Source organism: Trematomus bernacchii, unplaced genomic scaffold, assembly GCF_902827165.1.
Source record: "Trematomus bernacchii unplaced genomic scaffold, fTreBer1.1, whole genome shotgun sequence".
NCBI classification, from domain to species: domain Eukaryota; kingdom Metazoa; phylum Chordata; class Actinopteri; order Perciformes; family Nototheniidae; genus Trematomus; species Trematomus bernacchii.
The window spans coordinates 30,609,815-30,629,765 of record NW_022987739.1 but is presented as its reverse complement, the minus strand read 5'-3'; the positions used below and the strand labels follow the sequence as shown (position 1 = coordinate 30,629,765).

Below are 19,951 nucleotides of genomic sequence, written 5' to 3'. Positions count from 1 at the left end.
GTTCACTCTGGACTGGGCCGAGGGTTTGGGAAACCAAGATGTCAGTCTGGTGATCCCGCTCTCCTTCAGGGAGCTGAACCTGATCAAAGGTGAGCAGTACAGTCTTCTCAGGCTGCTCCATGTTTTCCATCCAACCTTACAGAAGGTCACAGCAGAGCAGCTGGCTGTCTGCAAAGTGCTGCTCATCTTTGACGGCCTGGATGAAAGCAGACTTTCTCTGGACTTCAGAAACAATGAGGTTGTGTCTGATGTCTCACAGCAGTCCTCAGTCAACGTGCTGCTGACAAACCTCATCAGGGGGAAGCTGCTTCCCTCGGCTCTCGTCTGGATAACTTCCAGACCTGCAGCGGCCAATCAGATCCCTCCTGAGTGTGTGGACAGGGTGACAGAAGTACGAGGCTTCACTGACGCCCAGAAGGAGGAGTACTTCAGGAGGAGATCGAGTGATGAAGACCTGTCCAGCAGAATCATCTCTCACATCAAGAGCTCCAGGAGCCTCCACATCATGTGTCTGATCCCAGTCTTCTGCTGGATCACTGCTGCAGTTCTGGACCACATGTTGACTACAGACCAGAGAGGAGAGCTGCCCCAGACCCTCACTGACATGTACTCACACTTCCTGCTGGTCCAGACCAAGAGGAAGAAGCAGAAGTATGAAGCGGGACATGAGACGAGTCCACAGCAGCTGACGGAGGCTGACAGGGAGCTTCTTCTGAAGCTGGGGAGGCTGGCGTTTGAACATCTGGAGAAAGGAAACATCATGTTCTACCAAGAAGACCTGCAGCGCTGTGGTCTTGATGTCACTGAGGCCTTGGTGCACTCAGGAGTTTGTACAGAGATCTTCAAAAGAGAGAGAGTGATCTTCGAGGAAACAGTCTACTGCTTTGTTCATCTGAGCATTCAGGAGTTTCTGGCTGCAGTCTACATGTTGCACTGTCACACCAACAGGAACACAGCGGTACTGAAGGACTTCCTGCAGAGAGACTGGGACTATGAGAACAGTAACAGCAGTGATCAGGATTACCCATCCCTGGATGTCTTCCTAAAGGGAGCCATGGTGAAATCCCTCAGAAGTGAAAATGGCCATCTGGACCTGTTTGTCCGCTTTCTCCACGGCCTCTCTCTGGAGTCCAACCAGAGACTGTTAGGAGGCCTGCTGGGTCGCTCAGACACCAGACCAGAAATCATCCAGAGAGCCATCAACAACCTGAAGAAGATGAGCAGTGATAATATCTCTCCTGACAGGAGCATCAACATCTTCCACTGTCTGACAGAGATGAAGGACCTCACAGTACATCAGGAGATCACAGAGTTCCTGAAGTCAGAGAACAGATCAAAGAAGAAACTCTCTGTGATCCACTGCTCTGCTCTGGCCTACATGCTGCAGATGTCAGAGGAGGTTCTGGATGAGTTGGACCTGATGAAGTACAGAACATCACATGAGGGACGACTGAGACTGATTCCAGCTGTGAGGAACTGCAGGAAGGCCAAGTAAGTCCAGATGTGATTAACTTTATAAACTAATGTGGATCAGAAGTTTCATTATTCAAATAAACACTATAACATTTCTGCTGTTTAAATACTGAGAGCAAAATAAACCAACACTGTTCTTCTATTTATTTATAATAATAGTTAAACTGAAGCGTTTCTCTCTTCATATTGAGTGATGGAGGCGACATGTCAAACACATGAAGGACTCTAGAGGTTTCTCAGCATGTGATCACACCACACAGCAGGACTTACAGTTATCAGTTATTAGTACTTTCTAGTAGTTTCTTTATCATTAAACACACACACGATTTTATCACAATGTTTTAGAGTTTAAAATCAGATCTATATCATATCCCACCAATACCAGAGTTATGTCTTAATGCTCATACAGTGAGAACATCTGATGGTATTCAGTTTAAAATATTGAAACTTTATTGGTTTGTTAACTGTGTTTGTGTGCACAATACATTTCCAGATGCTCAGAAGCCAAAACATCCATCATTCACATCTAAATATTAATTAACATTTAAATATGTACATCTCTAATATTGTCAAGTGATTTATTTCATTTCTGTTTATTTGGTAACAGTCAGTGACAGCAGGAGCACAGACATGTGATCAGATCACACTGACAACACATTACACGCTATTATCATATATTATTAAAATGGACTAACAGCAAATCTCAATCAGAACATATGTCAAATATTTTTTTCATCAAATGCTTGAGGTCATTATGTTTCCTCTTTTTTTTTAACACATGTTGTAATATATGTGTTATTATAGACTTGCTAGCTGTGGACTCTCAGAGACTCACTGTGAAGTCGTGGCCTCAGCTCTGAAGTCTGACCCCTCTCATCTGAGAGATCTGGACCTGGGTGGCAACGATCTTAAGGATTCAGGAGTGGAGCTGCTGAGTTCTGGACTAAAGAGTCCAAACTGCAGACTGGAGGCTCTCAGGTCAGTTCACTGACTGAACTTCATCTGTTTGTATTTATCATTTTCTGAATTTGAAAAAAATACATTACAATTATTTTTCCATTTTTGCTAATGACTGAATATTGATCAGAGTAACAAAGAGAAGGTGAATGTGTGAGGGAGAGAGTTTGAGCTTCCACAGACTCACTCTGTGCTCCGTGAGTCACTGGAGATGCTGTCAGTACTGATGAGCTGTGAGGGAGATGAAGGAGTTGTTAAACATCTGATCAAAGTTAAAGTTCCAGATTATCAGTGGATTGTTTCTACATCATCTCTGAGATTAAAGGTCTCCTATCATGCAAAATGCACTTTCTGATGTCTTTTCTACATCACCATGTGTCCCCGGTGCAACCCGGTATCACGGCAAGACGTGAACATGTGACGATCTACCATGCTGGGAGACGTGAATATGTCACGGTTTCGTCCCTTCAAACGTGACAGTTACACGGTATTGTTAACATGGCCCAACCAGTGGAGAAATACCCGGAAGTGCCAAGCAAATGGTCTACCGCGCCTATTGGTCGGTTTTTATTGTCAAAATGAGATGTTTTTAATTTATTTTTTAATCGTCACACTTGATTTCGCCGATTTTCTTGTTGCCCTAGCTGGTCGACATCTCTTTTAGCAGAAACAAAGGCTACATTAATGTATTAAATCGATGTTAATCCATGTGTGTGGATCATAGACTGGTGTGGATGTGGAATTAATGGACGTGACGTTGTGCGATTGCGTTGCCAGGCAACTCTTCAACTACAACCCTAATTATATTTTAAAACATTTTAGAAGGCCTCACGAAATACTTTAATGTAAATTAAAATGTAAATGTGAAGGGACCCATAGATCCGTGGGTGAATAATGTCAATCACCACATTACACACATCCCTTCACATTTACATTTTAATTTACATTAAAGTATTTCGTGAGGCCTTCTAAAATGTTTTAAAATATAATTAGGGTTGTAGTTGAAGAGTTTGTAAATTGCGTTGCCTGGCAACGCAATCGCACAACGTCACGTCCGTTAATTCCACATCCACACCAGTCTATGATCCACACCAGGGCTCTCCAACACGTCGATCGCGAGCTACCGGTAGCTCGCGGGCAGCTTTTCAGTAGCTCGCCGCTCGATTATCGATTATAGCGTAGTAAGGTTGCTTATTGATTTTTCGGCCGCGGCTGGACAATAACGTTTTTTTATTTTAGAATTTTTTCTGTCACACGAATATCAAATGGTCGGTGACGCAGAGATCAAGGAACAGACGTGACAGCAGCACAGCGACAACACACACGGAGCAGTCTGTTTTCTCCACCAACACCAGTCCAGAACTAACAGCAGAATGACCCGCTCTGAATCAGGCCGTGTCGCTGCGGCTCAGAGACACACAGGGAGGGATTTGTGTTTTTTGAAAAACACTCGTTATCGTCATGTCAGGTTTTTGGTGGATTTAATCAAGTCTTGGATTGCAGAGTATGAATGTCCTCTTGCTATTTTCAGTTGATAAATACGTGTGTAAAGTTTGTGAAGGCAGGAGGAAAGCTTCCGCGATCACCGTCTCCTCTCCGTTCCTCCAAGCCCCGCCCCCTCCCTGAAAATAATGAGTGACAGGCTGATAGTGACCCGATAGAAACTTTATTATTCACTTAATCACTGATTGAGATATGATGAAGCTAACTTAATCTCATACATTCATGGGATTTATGTAACAGTAAGACAGAGAATGTAAGTGTGCACCCACATGCACTATTTTTGTTTTTATAATGCTATTGTAAATACTCCTGTTGTCTGCTGTTTTCAGACTTAAAGGGCCCATGTCATGGCCATTTCCACTGATCATAATTACATTGTTGAGGTATACTAAAATAGATTTATACTGTGCAATTTTCCAAACTCACATTGGTTTCGCATACAGCATCTCTGTCAAGCATGTGTATTCAGCAGTATTCACTTTCTCCACTAAACGACTCGTTGGAGCTCTTGCCCCCCCCCTCCCTGTGAGCCTAGTGTGCTCCGATTGGTCAGCTCGGCCACTCTTCTCTTCTCTTCTGATTAGTCAACCACCAGAGAGGCTGCGCCCATGTCAGTGCTTTTCCCGGCTGCTCTCAGCGTAACATCAGTCTTATCATGGCGTCGGTACAGCGGTATATTTTATATACATATATATTTTTAACTGTTGTTATAGAAGAGTGTGACGGCCCCAGGGCCTTTGTCTTACGATGGGGTGGAGCTGAAGAGGGTAATCAGCACGATCACGGACACCTCCGGACACTACGGCCCCAGTCTCTCTCCAAAGCGGCTGCAGGAAGACTAACTCTGCGATCCTCTCAACCACCTATCTTTGCATTTACCACAATAAATGTGCCGTGGTTTTGTAAACTCGTGTATGTCTCCTTGTCTTTCCGTTGTGGCCTACGAGCTACTCTCATAACAAAGAGTAAGTTATTTTTACCCGTTATAAACTACTACTGTTTGATGAGAAATCAAATCATGGTTTGCTATATATGAATTCAGGGAAGAAAGGATAGGCCTACTAAGTATTTCCATTAAACTTTATTTTTAGAAATGTACAAAATGAACATAAATATACATATATACACGGTATATCATCCATTCCTCCTCCTCTTGCCTGCGCACAGCCGGTGCGGTGCGGTGCCTTTTAGCACCCTCAGTAGAATCCCTTCCCCGTCATGGATTGTCCGCCAGGATCTGGCTGGACGAAATCAAATGCAAATCACAAAATATTAGAGAAACTTAGTTGTTTTAGATTCGTTAGTAGTAGTTGTGTAATGAACAGCTTGCCTGCTAATATGCTAACCTAGCTTTGTTTACCTTGGTAGCTAACACGATATGAACGTTAGCTTGGAGGAAAGGCAACTATAATGCAGTGTAATAAAACTACTATGAACAAAAGCTAGTGGTTCATATTAGGCTAGCAATAACGTGTTTATAATTGCAATCGTATACGGGTATTCTGCTACCATACAATGTAACTTGCATGAATACATTGTTTTGCGCTAGCATACAGCTAGCCTCGTTAGCTACATGCAGTATATGTACGGTCACAATGTACGGTAAACCGGAGTATACTGTATGAGTATTCCGTGTGTGTGACTGCAGACATTCTCCTGCCATGACAAACATGTAAGGCCATCTGCTGACATTGTAGTTGATATATTTAAACGCTAGCAACGTAGCATCACAAAAATGTTTTTCTGACCAAAACTAGCTCAAGCTCCGTGTGTTAGATCGCTACGCCAGCTATAATGTAATTACGTTTCGCGACTGACCGGCAAATCACCCGCAGTATACTGTCAATAGGTATTTTGTGTGTGAATGCAGACATTCTCCTGCTATGAGATACATGTATGCAAGGCCATCTGCTGATATTAGAGTTGATATATGGAAACTCTAGCAACTTAGTTAGCACAGTTAGCACTGTGTCAATGGCTTAGCAGTCCAACACAGTTTACACATTTAAACAGTCTTGTTTGATAAATACACAAATAACAATGCAAACTTACAGGTTGTATACCCAGATCTTCCCCTGCTCCAAACGGTCCAAACAAGCTGTGCATATCCGGCCTCAAACTGGGCAATGTTTTGGAAGCTTTCGTCTGTGAAATGCCGGTTCTTCGAACCTCTGGAGGAGGAACACGCCGCTGCTGGTGTGGCCATAGCTCTTCGGGATTGGTCCATTTCGTTCCGGGTACCGCATGACATCAGGCGGTACCCGGAACTAAATGGAAGACTCAAATGGGCAGTGACGTATCTCCAACGAGGCGTTTTGGGGAGGTATTTTCTGTGTTAGAGTTTTACTCGCTACAGGGTGTACTTTGAGGGTTTTGACTCTGCACACCGTTTACATGCATAAAAACCTTCATAACACACAAGGGGACGGGTAATAACCGGAAAAGCATGACATGGGAGCTTTAAGTCATGTGTGTGATGCCACATTCAGGACATTCAGTGTCTTTTTTTTAACAGAAGACCGTTGCTAGAAGCTGCAGCTAGACTGCAGAAGTATTAGTTTTTTGTTTTTGAGGATGGAACCATTTTCACACACAGATATAGGGAGGCTAGACCTATACAATTAATTTATTATGGTTTATAATTTAATGTCAAGACGAAGAAGAAGAAGAAAAAGATGGCTGAACAACTGTTCAGTGTCAATCCTGTGGAGATCTCCAAAATAATGTTCAACTTAAGTCTCAGCAAAACTCACAACATTTCTGGAGCCTTGTAGACCCCGAAAACTATAAGAACATTCACCAAGCAGCACTGAAAATGTCTGCTTTATTTGGTTCTGTTCTACATACCTTTGTGAAGCAGCTTTTTCTGACATGAAGGAAATCTAAATACAGAACAAGACTGACAGATGAACATTTAAATGACTCTATTAGAGTGAACCTTAGGCGCCGTTTACACGAGGACAAAACTGCTTGTATCTGCATAGTTTCTCGTGCGTATAGCCCTATTATTTACACGAGGCCGATAGAAACTGACCCCACAAACAATAACGGGTCCCAAGGTGGATAGATTTGCAAACAAAACGCTCTGGGGGGTCAACCGAGTCCGTGTAATCACCTCTATACGAATATTTCCTGAAAAAATAACGATAGCCGCACCTCTCCCCACCTCTCCCCGCCTCTCCCCACCTCTCCTGCTCACTGCTGTAGCAACTATCAAAAATAGCTGTGTTAATTAAATGCACAAGGGGTTCTTGAATGAAATAATATTATAAAAGGCAAACCAGAATTGTTAACGCCCAATATACTCCTTAAACAAAATAAACAGAGTCAGATTTCATGCATTGATCCATTATATTGACAATTTTCCAGCCAAACAACACAAACAAAATTAAAAAGTCCGCTCTGCGATACACCAAACTTGTCTTTACTGCCTAATCCAGGCCATTATTGTTCATTGCTCCTGCGCCCGTCGGCGGCAAAAAGAGAAATGTTTATAATCCACACAAAAAAAGGAAACACGAGGACCGGCGTGTCCCAGAGGAGCGATCTCACCCGGTGTTTGTAGAGAATATCTCTCTTTCTGAGCGCGTCCTCTCCACGGAGACGTGCTTCTTGGTCGGTCGATGCAATATCCACAGATTCGGTTTCTTTCAGTTAACTTCCCCGTTGCATTTATCCATATGCTGAGGAAATGACTATATCCCGCTGAATACCAGCAATCGCCACACACACTTCCTCCTGTCAGTAGCTACTGCTAGTGCTACTGCTACTGACCATGCTACAGATATTAGTGCAACATCTACAGCTCCTCTACCACAACCATCAGCAACAAGTGGACATGGAGAATTACATGAACTACATGTTGCTAAATCCACCGCGGGGCATGAACAGAAGGGTAGCCATGGCAACATTGCGGCGGGGCTGCTCGGGCTGCTTGGGCTGCTCTTCTTCGCTGCTTTTGGTGTATTTTGGCGGAAGTTACAGCGCCACTTACAGTCCCGGCATATGTACTACAGCGTTTCCAGCGGTCTCGTTTGAACAGACACGTTAAATGAAACAAATGCATGTGAACGGAAGACTTTTTTGAATACGCATACTGTGCATAAACGCAAACGTTCCCGTGTGAAGGAGGCCTTAGGCTAAGTGGGTCCAGCATACACCTCTATGGTGGACTGCATGCAGTGCCATTCATCTCACTAACAAAAGAGTGAAATGCTTGTAAGGTGGTGATTAAGGACACTTATGTGAATGTTCAGTGATGTACTTATTATGTGGGCCATAATAATATGTGAGAAATCTTCGTTTTCTTGGACCTTATTTTTGATAAGCTTTAGGTATTGCAATTTCACACGTGCACAAAAGTATAGCTTAATTCAACTGATGAGGGCTATGTGAATAAATGTAAGCGACGTGATGCAAGTAGCTCTTGGCCACTTTCATTTTTTGAAAGTAGCTCTCAGATGAAGAAAGGTTGGAGACCCCTGATCCACACACATGGATTAACATCGATTTAATACATTAATGTAGCCTTTGTTTCTGCTAAAAGAGGTGTCGACCAGCTAGGGCAGGGCTTCTCAAACTCCGGACCAAGGTCCGGATCCGGACCGAACCCTGTGTCCCATTATTTAAAAAAAAAAAAAAAAAAAAAATTATGAAAAAAAGAATTATGATTCTGATAAATTAATGTACATCATCATGTACGCGCGTCTTGTGTCTGACGCGTTGTGAGAATGAACGTGCATATATATTTACTTGTGTGCGCGAGCGTGACACGCATAGCAGACCGCAAGCTAACCGCAAGTTTACCTTGACATACTGTATGTATGTATTGAATGTGTGTGTGTATACAGGGGTGCCGTTTACCGACAGGCAAGGCAGGCAAGTGCTTGGACCAGAAGGGGGCCCCCAAAGAAGGTAGATTAAGAAGGTCCACAGCAACGACAACATGAAACACCCTTTAATTTACTGCAACGACATGTCGGGAAACCCTCTCAAGGGGGCCCCATGCATAGATCGCCAAGAAACTGCTTCTTAATTTCAGTTTTGTTTCTCCGCTCGGGGGACGGACGGACGGACGGACGGACGGACGGACGGACGGACGGACGGACGGACGGACTTTACTGGCATTGATCCGGACCAGTGACCTTGTATAAATTTCACAACTGGACCTTTAATAAAAAAGTTTGAGTACCCCTGAGCTAGAGCAACAAGAAAATCGGCGAAATCAAGTGTGACGATTAAAAAATAAATTAAAAACATCTCATTTTGACAATAAAAACCGACCAATAGGCGCGGTAGACCATTTGCTTGGCACTTCCGGGTATTTCTCCACTGGTTGGGCCATGTTAACAATACCGTGTAACTGTCACGTTTGAAGGGACGAAACCGTGACATATTCACGTCTCCCAGCATGGTAGATCGTCACATGTTCACGTCTTGCCGTGATACCGGGTTGCCCCGGTGTCAGGAGACTCACAAAGTGTCAGGAAACAAACCCCTCTCTCTTTTCCTCCGTACCCACATCTCTAAAAACGGGGGAACAACGGAGCTGATCCAGATTTGCTGCGTCATGACGACATTACTAAAATGTGGGCGGGCTTTACACCAACGGGCCAATCAGAAACGTTGCTGTCAGAAACAATGAGACGTGTTCTGGAAGTAATATGGTCTGTGTTTACATTAGCATGCTAACACTCAGAGCTAACCTGTACTGGAGAGAGCATGTGTGAAGAAGCAGGAAATAAAAAGGAACTCACCTTGTGGTAAACCTGAGAGAGAGAAAGAGTTTGAGCTCCATACAGTTTCAGAGATAATCCTTGATGTGGTTTGGAACATGATATGGAGTTTCATCACGGCAGCATTTAGCTGAGTGTCTGCTGGTAGAATTCTGATCAGGCATTAGCTCCACCTCCTTTGTTTATTTTTTCAAGCTAAGGACCCGAACCTGCTCTTCTCTAACAGCTGGAACAGAGGGACATGAGGGATTTCTAAAATGCATGATCTGTTTGGTATTTTGAGCAAAACACATCATAGACATGTTTTTATATATTTGTATATATCTGAGACCCATAATATATGCCTGAAAATAGCATGATAGGAGACCTTTAAAACTCTGTTTAACTCTGATCAGATTATTAAACCTGGAGTTATTTCAAACAGGAACATTGTTTTCTAAAGTTACATCATGTTCTCTTTATTCAGACTGAAGAACTGCAGGTTGTCAGAGATCAGCTGTTCTGCTCTGGTCTCAGCTCTGAAGTCCAACATCCATCTGAGAGATCTGAACCTGAGTGGGAACGCTCTGAAGGATTCAGGAGTGGAGCTGCTGAGAGATCTTCTGGAGAGGCCAGACTGCAGACTGGAGGCTCTCAGGTCAGTTCACTGACTCTCTGTTACTGCTGGAGATCTCATGTTTCATTAGTTATTCAACCTGATTCTTCTACGTAATTAACTTACATCTATAAAGTTATAAATGTTCTTTTATTCATACTTTCATTTGTAGGTACTAAAGTAAGAACTGCAGAGATAAATGTTGACTGATTCTTAAAGGAACTGTAATAGATGTTAGTTGTTAAAAGTGAATCTATGTTTTTAATATTTAGTAAACGATAACGTCTGAATAAAGTTCATCTGAAGTAATATTAGTTTTACAGGATAAAGTTAACTTTCTGAAGAAGACATATGTTTTTGTTCCTATTCATTTCAATGTTGAGTAACACATCTGATATAAACTGATTTTTATCCTCATGTTTTCTTTATTCAGACTGATGGACTGCAGTTTGTCAGAGATCAGCTGTTCTGCTCTGGCCTCAGGTCTGAAGTCCAACATCCATCTGAGACATCTGGACCTGAGTTACAACAATCTGCAGGATTCAGGAGTGAAGCTGCTGAGAGATCTTCTGGAGAGTCCAGACTGCAGACTGGAGACTCTCAGGTCAGTAAGGGGTCTCTGCTGGTTCAGCAGTATTGTATGAACCACAGGGAGGTGTTTCTCTCACTGGGGAAACAGATCAGTGATGTTACCCACTGACTGCAGGCTCTTTCATTCTTCCATCAACTATAGAAGGCCAGCTGAACATGCAAAGCCACACTTTAGTAATCAACTCTCTAATGGCGCGTTTCCACTACAGCGCGGAGCACGGTTTAAGAGGGCTGTGACGTCAGCGGCCCGTCTTTGGTTGCGTTTCCACTTGGCCTAGTGCCGGCCGGCGGGTCCTAATTCACAGTTTTTCTGGCCTCATAAAATCGTGGGTCTAGGGCCAGAGACAACGAGGCTGAGTCGGGCTGAGTATGCTAAACTAGAGAGAGGATCGCTGGCAAGGGGGCTACAACTACAACAAGATGGACATATTTGACCGTGATTTAATTGTAATACACGTTTCAAAATGATGCCGAAGTAACAACATACTGATACCGGTTAGTAAAAACCATGAATTAATGCTTTGACAAGTCTGCAGACAGACGGCAGGCGAAAAACCTTTTAAAATGCGTGTTTTCTAAATGGAGATTGGCTAAGCTAACGCAGTATATGCTCCGACCGTCCACACTCACAACAACGGCCTATACAGACATAAATAAAGCAGCGACTGTATTAGTCATGACACAGACAGTCTGTGGTGTGTACTTGTTTAACTTTTGTCTAGTTTCTGAACATATATGAGGAGCTGTGAGCTCTGAGTGCTAACAGCTAACGGCTGTGTTGTTTTTCTGGGGTTCTCATTGAAGATGACGTCACGGCTCCGCCTACACTGCGTTACTATAGATACTACCCCAGTTCCTAAACTGTAATGGAAATGCGCCATAAAGTGAGCCAGTCCTAACGAGGCCTAGCCATACCGAGCGAGGCCGAGCGGGGCGTGTAGTGGAAACGCGCCATAACAGACATATGGGGTTTTACAGAAGAGTGGGAAAGGTAGTCTGTTCTTATGGGATGTTTTTAGTTTCTAGCCCAGGGGTGTCCAAACTGCGGCCCGGGGGCCAAATGCGGCCCTCGGAATCGGCCCTCAGCAAATTCTGAAAGTATAATGAAATATGGCCCACACATGAAACTTGTGCTTGTCTTGTATTGTACTTCTTAAATATATATGTACACATATATTACACAGTAGTATTCATGTGTTAATAAGCCCACCTTTAAAATAAATGCAGTCAATTAAAGTTGAAAACATTTTCTAACAAATCTAACTTGATAAGAAAAAAGCCCAATAACTTATTGTTATAACAAGCGTGAAATAAACCCTTCATACTTCCTGTAATTATAATCAATCTGAAGCTCCTGTTTAAAGGAATGAGCTGCTAACAGAATAAAGTAAACCCTCTGGAGAGCTGAGAGCTGTTTTGTTTCTTAAAGCATCTTCAAGTAACAAGCATCCTTTACCTTCATTTGATTGAGTTTCCTGACTTATAACTGAACTCATGAGGCAGTAAACCTCTAGAGAGCGGCCCAGACCTTTATATATTTTTCTGTATGCGGCCCTCGGTGAAAAAAAGGTTTGGACCCCCCTGTTCTAGACCAATGACTGGTTACTTCCTGTCATGCAGCTGAGAGCTGTGGCAGGCAGTCGTAGTGTTTGCAGAGAAGATATGATGGGATGTAAAGCATGAGATCAGGACTCTGAAGCTGACTCAAAGAACTAACACTTATTTTAAACTGGATCTTAAACTGTTGGATTGTGTTCGTCTCTACAGGATCGGAGATTATCATCCCTACAGGATTGGATATGGACTAGGAGAGACGATCAGAGCCAAGATCCAGAAGACCTGTGAGTACTGAAACCATATCCTCCATTCATCAAGATATGAAACTCTTTAATGGAGCGTGACCTCAGAGGAAAACAACACTCTTCTTTCTCTCTTCATCATTTTATCTGTTTCTCTTTGTTTAATTATCATCATTATTCTCTCTCTCTCTCCTTCTCCTCTCAGGTGACAGGAAGTGAAGACACACAGAAAGGTGAGAGGTCGTACCGTGTGAAGTTTATTTATTGAGGTTTCAACACGTTTTTCTGGTGTTCCAGACAAATCTGTAAGCTCAGGTTTTATGTGTTCTCAGTTTATTCATCACAGGGCGAGTTTGAGACTTAAAGAGGAGCGTGGAGGCATTTTGGAAAATAAAGAAGAAGGCTGCAGCTGATGAGAGACTTCCTGTTAGCTCTCCTCAATATCAAATGAACAAAAACAATCAATTGTACTTAAAGCTTTTCTTAAGAAGAAAGATGTGTTGCACATACACCTGCTGCTACCTACCACCACCTCCCACCCATCCCGGCACCAAAGAGGAGACTCCATCGACCCCAGATACCCCAACTCACTCTTCTTCAGGTTAGCTTGGAGCCCCGCCTTTACCTGCCCCAACACCTCACTTTGAACGATGTAGTCATCCGGATATCTGCATACTGAGAGTGGGACGCAGGACCCGGTCAATGAGCTGCTGGAAGGGGGTCCACTGGACTGGAGGGGCGCTTGGATCTGGTGATGCCTGGCTCTTCCTGAAAGGGGAGGACACCTATCTGCCATAGTTTCTCCACCTGACGACTGAGTTCGGCATCGGGGGTTCCAGTTGGGGTGAAGAGACTCTGGGGGGCATCCGATGGCTCCTGAATAGGGGGGCCCTTGGAGTGTCCAACCTAATGATAATAATAAGAATAATAATAATGCATGTTATTTCTAAAGCACCTTTCATTGCTAAAAGTAATCTCAAAGTGCTACAAGGGGCATAATATACTTCTTTTTTTTTAAAGAAACACAAGTTTAATAAAAGGCTTTAAAAAAAGAAAGGTTTTTAGGCCCTTCTTGAAGGAGTCAGTGGTCTGTGGAGTCCTCAGTTTGTCTGGGAGGGAATTCCACAGGTGAACAGAAAGCCCCCCCATGGTGCGGAGTTTGGTCCTGGGGGGGAAGCAGATGGTTGGTTGTAGAATGGAGGTTGCGTGTGGAGGTTTGTGAGGAGAGTAGTTCCTTGAGGTATGAAGGAGCGTTCCCGTGGATGCACTGATGGGTGAGGAGTGAGATCTTGTATTTGAACCTAGCTGGAGGGCTATTGGTGCCCCCTGTTGACCCAAAGAGACTCTTTTGGTTGGGGTAATGAGGTGAAAGTTATCTGCACCTATTAGTAGGAGAGGCTGCACTTTGGAAAAGAGGGAAGGGGAAGGCCTTGTAGGCGGAGATAGTGTTTCTTGAGTTCATCCACAGGATAACTCTAGTCCACAAGTGAAAGTCTGTCAGAGGTGAATGTGTCTTTGAGGAGGAATGTTTTCTTGGGATTGAAAGAGGGTGATATCTCAAAGGTCACTGAGGCTCCATTTCAGAATAATATATATGATATGTTTTATAATGATTGATCATTAAAGTGTTCTCAAAGCTGGTAAAGGTGCAGCTAGTTTGAATGACTTTGTATACTGCAGGGTAGTGTTGAGATCTCCATATTAGGTTGAATAATTAAAACGAAAGTTAATTATAATCAAATATAATCAATTATATTCTTGTATAACCCACAATGAAAATGCTTCATATTTTATGGTTTTCTATATTTACAGTATAAACAAAACACAAGTGGTTTGTTAAATTGAGTGTGTAAGGCCTATTATGGTTTATGGGTGTCACTGATAAGAGAGGAGAGACAGTTTCTTCCCTCTTCCCTCACAGCAGTACACAGGGAGGGGGGCTCCTGACTTAAGGAGAAATACACTGAGGTTTGTGCCATAGCCGAGAATAATATTTTGCAAGTCCTGCAGAGTAGGGGTCATGACCTTTTTACACAAACATGGGAAGGTGTGTCTTATGCCATAGCCATAGAATATGTCTGGACAAGTCCAGTCCTGTACATCAGAGGCCATGCCCAGTTTCCACAAATATGGGTATGGAGGAGGTGTCTTCAGGTTTTTCTGTCCTGTTTTTGTTTTTGGGTTTTCGCCTCGGTAAGGTTCTCTCCAACTTTGTAACTATTGCTTAAATCTCTGTGTATTGAATGCTGAGTGAATGGTTGGATGCAAGTTTAAAACTAGAATTCAAACTGATCATTCTGAGGAACTGACCTCTGAATGTGTCAGGCCATAGGGTGTGAATGTTAACCCCTGCGATCTGTGAGGAAATTCCTTTGGATTTTGTCGGAAGACTTTAATGTCTAAACTATGAATTAAGGTTTTAGATTAGAAAATGACCCCAGCATGATATGTTTAGTATGATTGTAATGTTGTAACGAGAGAAGGTAAAAACCATGTATACGTGTGGACCATTTTTCTTCAAATAAACTGATCCCACCTTTTGGACTGGGACAACTTAAAAGACATCTGTGCTCTCCTCTCCTGCTTAAAGGTAAGATTGCACACTGCCACACTCACACTTAGGTAGGGCCACACCTCACTACTGATATCAAAATCCTTCTGGATCGCTTAAACAGATTGAGCGGGTCGTCTGAATTGAAACAGCAGTTAATTGAACCTGGTTCTCCAGGAGTTAATAGAGGTGAGATCTTGCTGACGTTGGTGGATCTGAGCCAAGCAGTAAACTTACATAGACTCAATAACGTCTGTTAGGTCAATTAGTAGGTCTGAGTAATTTGCCGGAATAAATTATCGGGCCTCCCGACTCCAACAGTGGCTTGTGAATTTACTCCAGGTGGAACTAAAGTCTGATTTAACACTTGATTATATTTCACATCATTCATCCACATCTGTAAAGTAACTAAAGGGATTAAATACATGTAGTGGAGTCAAAGTACACCATGTACCTCTGAACTGTAGTGGAGTAGAAGTAGTACACAGTTGCATAAAAAGAAAACTAAGCTTCATCTCCAAGCCCAATGGCCTTGGAAGAGCTGCTAAGGAAAAGGAAAGACATCTGGAGACTTTGGAGAGACAGCTAACGGACAAACTCAAGGAACTGAAAGACACTCCCTAATAGGCCGTATGCTGTTTAGCCTTACCTTGAATGATTCAGTGCAGTGTTCTGTGCATGTTGTTGGTTTGCTTTTTCAACTCAAGGAGCTAAAAGACTGATTGAAAGTTGATTTGATTTGCATAAGTTCTGATTGCTGATTCAACGTGAAGGAAAATTCACATTTGAGTTGATATAGTATATGTGAGAAGCGGACTATTAGGTTTGAATGAGACCTTCGAGCGTTTTGCACCTAAATAAATAATTAAAATGAACCTTGTTTTGACTTTGCCTCTTTTGTTGATATTAGTGGTTTATGCTACAATGTGCACCAATATGTGTAAAAAAGGTTTGCAGACATCAAGTATGATATTAATACACATTTTATTATTGATTGGTCATGGTGATTTTATGATTTTCTTATGGCTGCTTATCTTCCAGGACTTTTTGAAGGCTGCAAACAGAAGGAGAATGTTTTCTGTTAGTTTAGTGAAGGGGTCGGCAACCTTTTTGATATGAAGTGCCATTTAAAAAAAAAAAAATTATCAGCGTGCCAACGATCGAGAATTATCAACGGGGGGGGGGGGGGGGGATGTTGAGGAGCTTGACGCTCGTGATCTATCAACAGGAGGGCGGGGGGGCCTCGCTGCGGGGACGCAGTGTGTGGACCTGTCAGCGCAACTTACATGATACCGAATTTAACAACCACATTTAAATAATTGTTTTAAACGGCATAATAATAAGGACGATCGTCCGTTCTGTGATTCTCCAGAACACACATGTTATGATATTAGGGTCATGCAGAGTGAGATGAGATCGCTGTCCCTTTAAGAGAGAGAGAGAGGGGTTTGGCGTGTGCGTGTGAGTATGTTTCTGGAAGTGAAACGAGGCAGCAGAAAAACAGAGGTCTGTGATGTATTTTGTGAAACAGAAGAACAGCTAAATAAATGCAACGGCCTCTCAAGAAGAGCTCGCCTCTCTCCAGTCATTTAAGCTAAAGTGGGTTATTGAACCTGAAGCTCGTTGCTTCTGCCCTCCTCGACTACGGTCTGGGAGCCGACAGGAAAGTTCAACACACAGATGGCCAGTCCGCCCCTTTGTAGCATATTATTTCAATGAGAGATGAGCAGATCGCCACTGGGCTTTCAACTAAAGACACACACAGCCACGCAAAAACTGCGACATTTGTAAAGCTCCTTATGGGTACTGCAATTTGTGAAGTGCTTTCTTCCGTGGTGAAACGATCAGCACTGCACCACGGAGGAAAGCGGCAGAAAGTCACCTGGAGTTAAAGAGAGCGGGGCTGCGTTGCGTGCATGGCTTCCTTCTGCAGGTAACGGGGAGACGCGCTCTGGCGGCGGTCTCGTTCAGGATCCGAAAATACAATTTAAATATTTTGCACACTTATTCGACTTATTCCTAGTGTGCCACTGGCTACGGTGCCGCGTGCCAATGCTGGCACGCGTGCCAGGGGTTGCCGACCCCTGGTTTAGTGGTTCTGTCCTGGAGAGATGATCCTTTTACCAAATACAGTTACTCAAGTACATCTTCGATCTTTGCAAATCAGTTATGAGTCTTCAAACAAATCACACTCAATTTAAGGCGGGGCCTCTCATATGACGCACACCTGCACACTTGCCCGCCTGTTCCACTCTTCGTTTTCCGAATGCCAGGAAGGATTCTTGCCTGGCTTCTGAAGGACCTGACTCGGAAGACTTGTCCTACCAAGGAAGCGTCCTCGACATTGAGAAACACCCCCCGTGTCTCAATTCAGGGGCTGCATCCTTCGGAGGACGCAGCCTACGTGGTCCACGAAGGATGCAGACCGAGCGGCCTACGAAATGAGACGGTCCAGCCTGCGGAGCACTGCCTGTTTACGTCTACGCGCTGTTCTGTTGCGCTGCTCCAGCAGCCTGATAGCATATGAGCTAACAAGCTAACTCAGCTGAACATGATCCAGAAACTTTACTTTTTTACTTTAACCATTTTTTGGAGATCACCGACAGCGATGAAATAAAGAGAACCATGGCCAGGTGAAGCTGTTCCTTTAGCCCTCAGTAATGTTACATTAGTAAGTTAACAAGTACATTATATATAGCTGATGTGATTTAATCATATTATTTCATATTTAACATAAGTCTTAATTTTTCTGTACTAATAAAACGATATGTTTTTTAAATGAACAACAGCATATTGTTTAGATTGATTCTAAACAATATTAGTTTTCTAATCTTATTAGCTGTGATTATAATAGTTTATATTCTCCTTCTTCCCCTGAACCAGCCCAGATGATGTCCTACTGACCCCAGGTCAGCACCTCCAGGTCCAGCAGCACGGTGACCCCCTGCTCTGCTGAAATACACAATTAAACATTTTCTATAGCCTATTTTTTGTATTAATATAATTAAACAGAACTTAAGACAGTTTAATGACCTAGTGATATCCTATTATTCCACTGCTTATGTACACATGTTGTAAATAATGGTTAAAACCTCAGTAAATGAAATAAACAATGTGTTTAACAATTACTATTTTAATTCAATTTTGTATTTTCATCTAATCACAAAGTAGAGGTAAGAATATATCCATCCTCTCTCTGCAGCTTGATGTCTTCTATTATGAGAACTTTCATCATTAAGACAGAGGAAATCAATCGTGCCATTTAACATCAACAGCAGTAAACTATAATCATTAAATATCTATTAAAAGAAAGGACACAGAAAAAATCAAATTCTGAAACTAAGACACAGAAAAGTGCAAGATAAAATATAGATAAACACAATTTAGATTAAGTAATATCATCTTAATTGTAGATTAAATCTAGACAGTATTGCAAATAAATTAAATGTTAACAGCAATGTAATAAGTATATACAGTATATGCAAAATGAGATGTTATACATGGCATACAGATTAAATAATTTAATTTGAAGTAAAAGTATGTAAGGCTGAAGTGGCAGCAGTGTTGAGCTCTACAGTTCTGCACTCATACGTCTGGAGGACGGCAGTAAGCAGAGGATTGGGTGGCTGGTGTTTGGTGATGTTTTGAGGTAACGTGGGATCATGGGAGTTGTAGTCTTCAACTGCAATGCAGTCAGCTTTTCCCAGTTAAGATTCTTTTCATTTTAATTGATTAGAGCTATTTATCGGGAGCCACATTTATTTTCCACTGAGGTCACTAATGGACCAAGTGAATGACCCGATAAAATGTATGTACTATGTAGTCTCGCTACTTTAAAAAGTTATCTCCTGCTGATGTTCAGGTGTATATCAGTTTGTAGTGTCTCTACTTTAAAGAGTCCTCTCCTACTGATGTTCAGGTGTATATCAGTATGTAGTGTCTCTACTTTAAAGAGTCCTCTCCTGCTGATGTTCAGGTGTATATCAGCATGTAGTGTCTCTACTTTAAAGAGTCCTCTCCTGCTGATGTTCAGGTGTATATCAGTATGTAGTGTCTCTACTTTAAAGAGTCCTCTCCTGCTGATGTTCAGGTGTATATCAGTATGTAGTGTCTCTACTTTAAAGAGTCCTCTCCTGCTGATGTTCAGGTGTATATCAGTATGTAGTGTCTCTACTTTAAAGGGTCCTCTCCTGCTGATGTTCAGGTGTATATCAGTTTGTAGTGTCTCTACTTTAAAGAGTCCTCTCCTGCTGATGTTCAGGTGTATATCAGTATGTAGTGTCTCTACTTTAAAGAGTCCTCTCCTGCTGATGTTCAGGTGTATATCAGTATGTAGTGTCTCTACTTTAAAGAGTCCTCTCCTGCTGATGTTCAGGTGTATATCAGTATGTAGTGTCTCTACTTTAAAGAGTCCTCTCCTGCTGATGTTCAGGTGTATATCAGTATGTAGTGTCTCTATTTTAAAGAGTCCTCTCCTGCTGATGTTCAGGTGTATATCAGTATTTAGTGTCTCTACTTTAAAGAGTCCTCTCCTGCTGATGTTCAGGTGTATATCAGTATGTAGTGTCTCTACTTTAAAGAGTCCTCTCCTGCTGATGTTCAGGTGTATATCAGAACGTAGTGTCTCTACTTTAAAGAGTCCTCTCCTGCTGATGTTCAGGTGTATATCAGTATGTAGTGTCTCTACTTTAAAGAGTCCTCTCCTGCTGATGTTCAGGTGTATATCAGAAGTAAACAAAGTGACTAA

General features: G+C 42.5%; 1 long non-coding RNA gene across 2 annotated transcripts; it reads left to right on the top strand.

The window, feature by feature from the left end:
- The first annotated feature begins 10,821 nt into the window (after nt 1–10,821).
- LOC117495912 lies at nt 10,822–14,301 on the top strand. 2 transcript variants are annotated; one of them, XR_004557229.1, is made up of 4 exons: nt 10,822–10,867; nt 12,622–12,695; nt 12,859–12,886; nt 12,986–14,301. It is a non-coding gene; the product is annotated as an uncharacterized LOC117495912 (long non-coding RNA). The 2 variants fall into 2 exon arrangements; XR_004557228.1 differs by lacking the exon at nt 12,986–14,301 and having other exon boundaries at nt 12,859–12,978.
- Nucleotides 14,302–19,951: the final 5,650 nt, after the last annotated feature.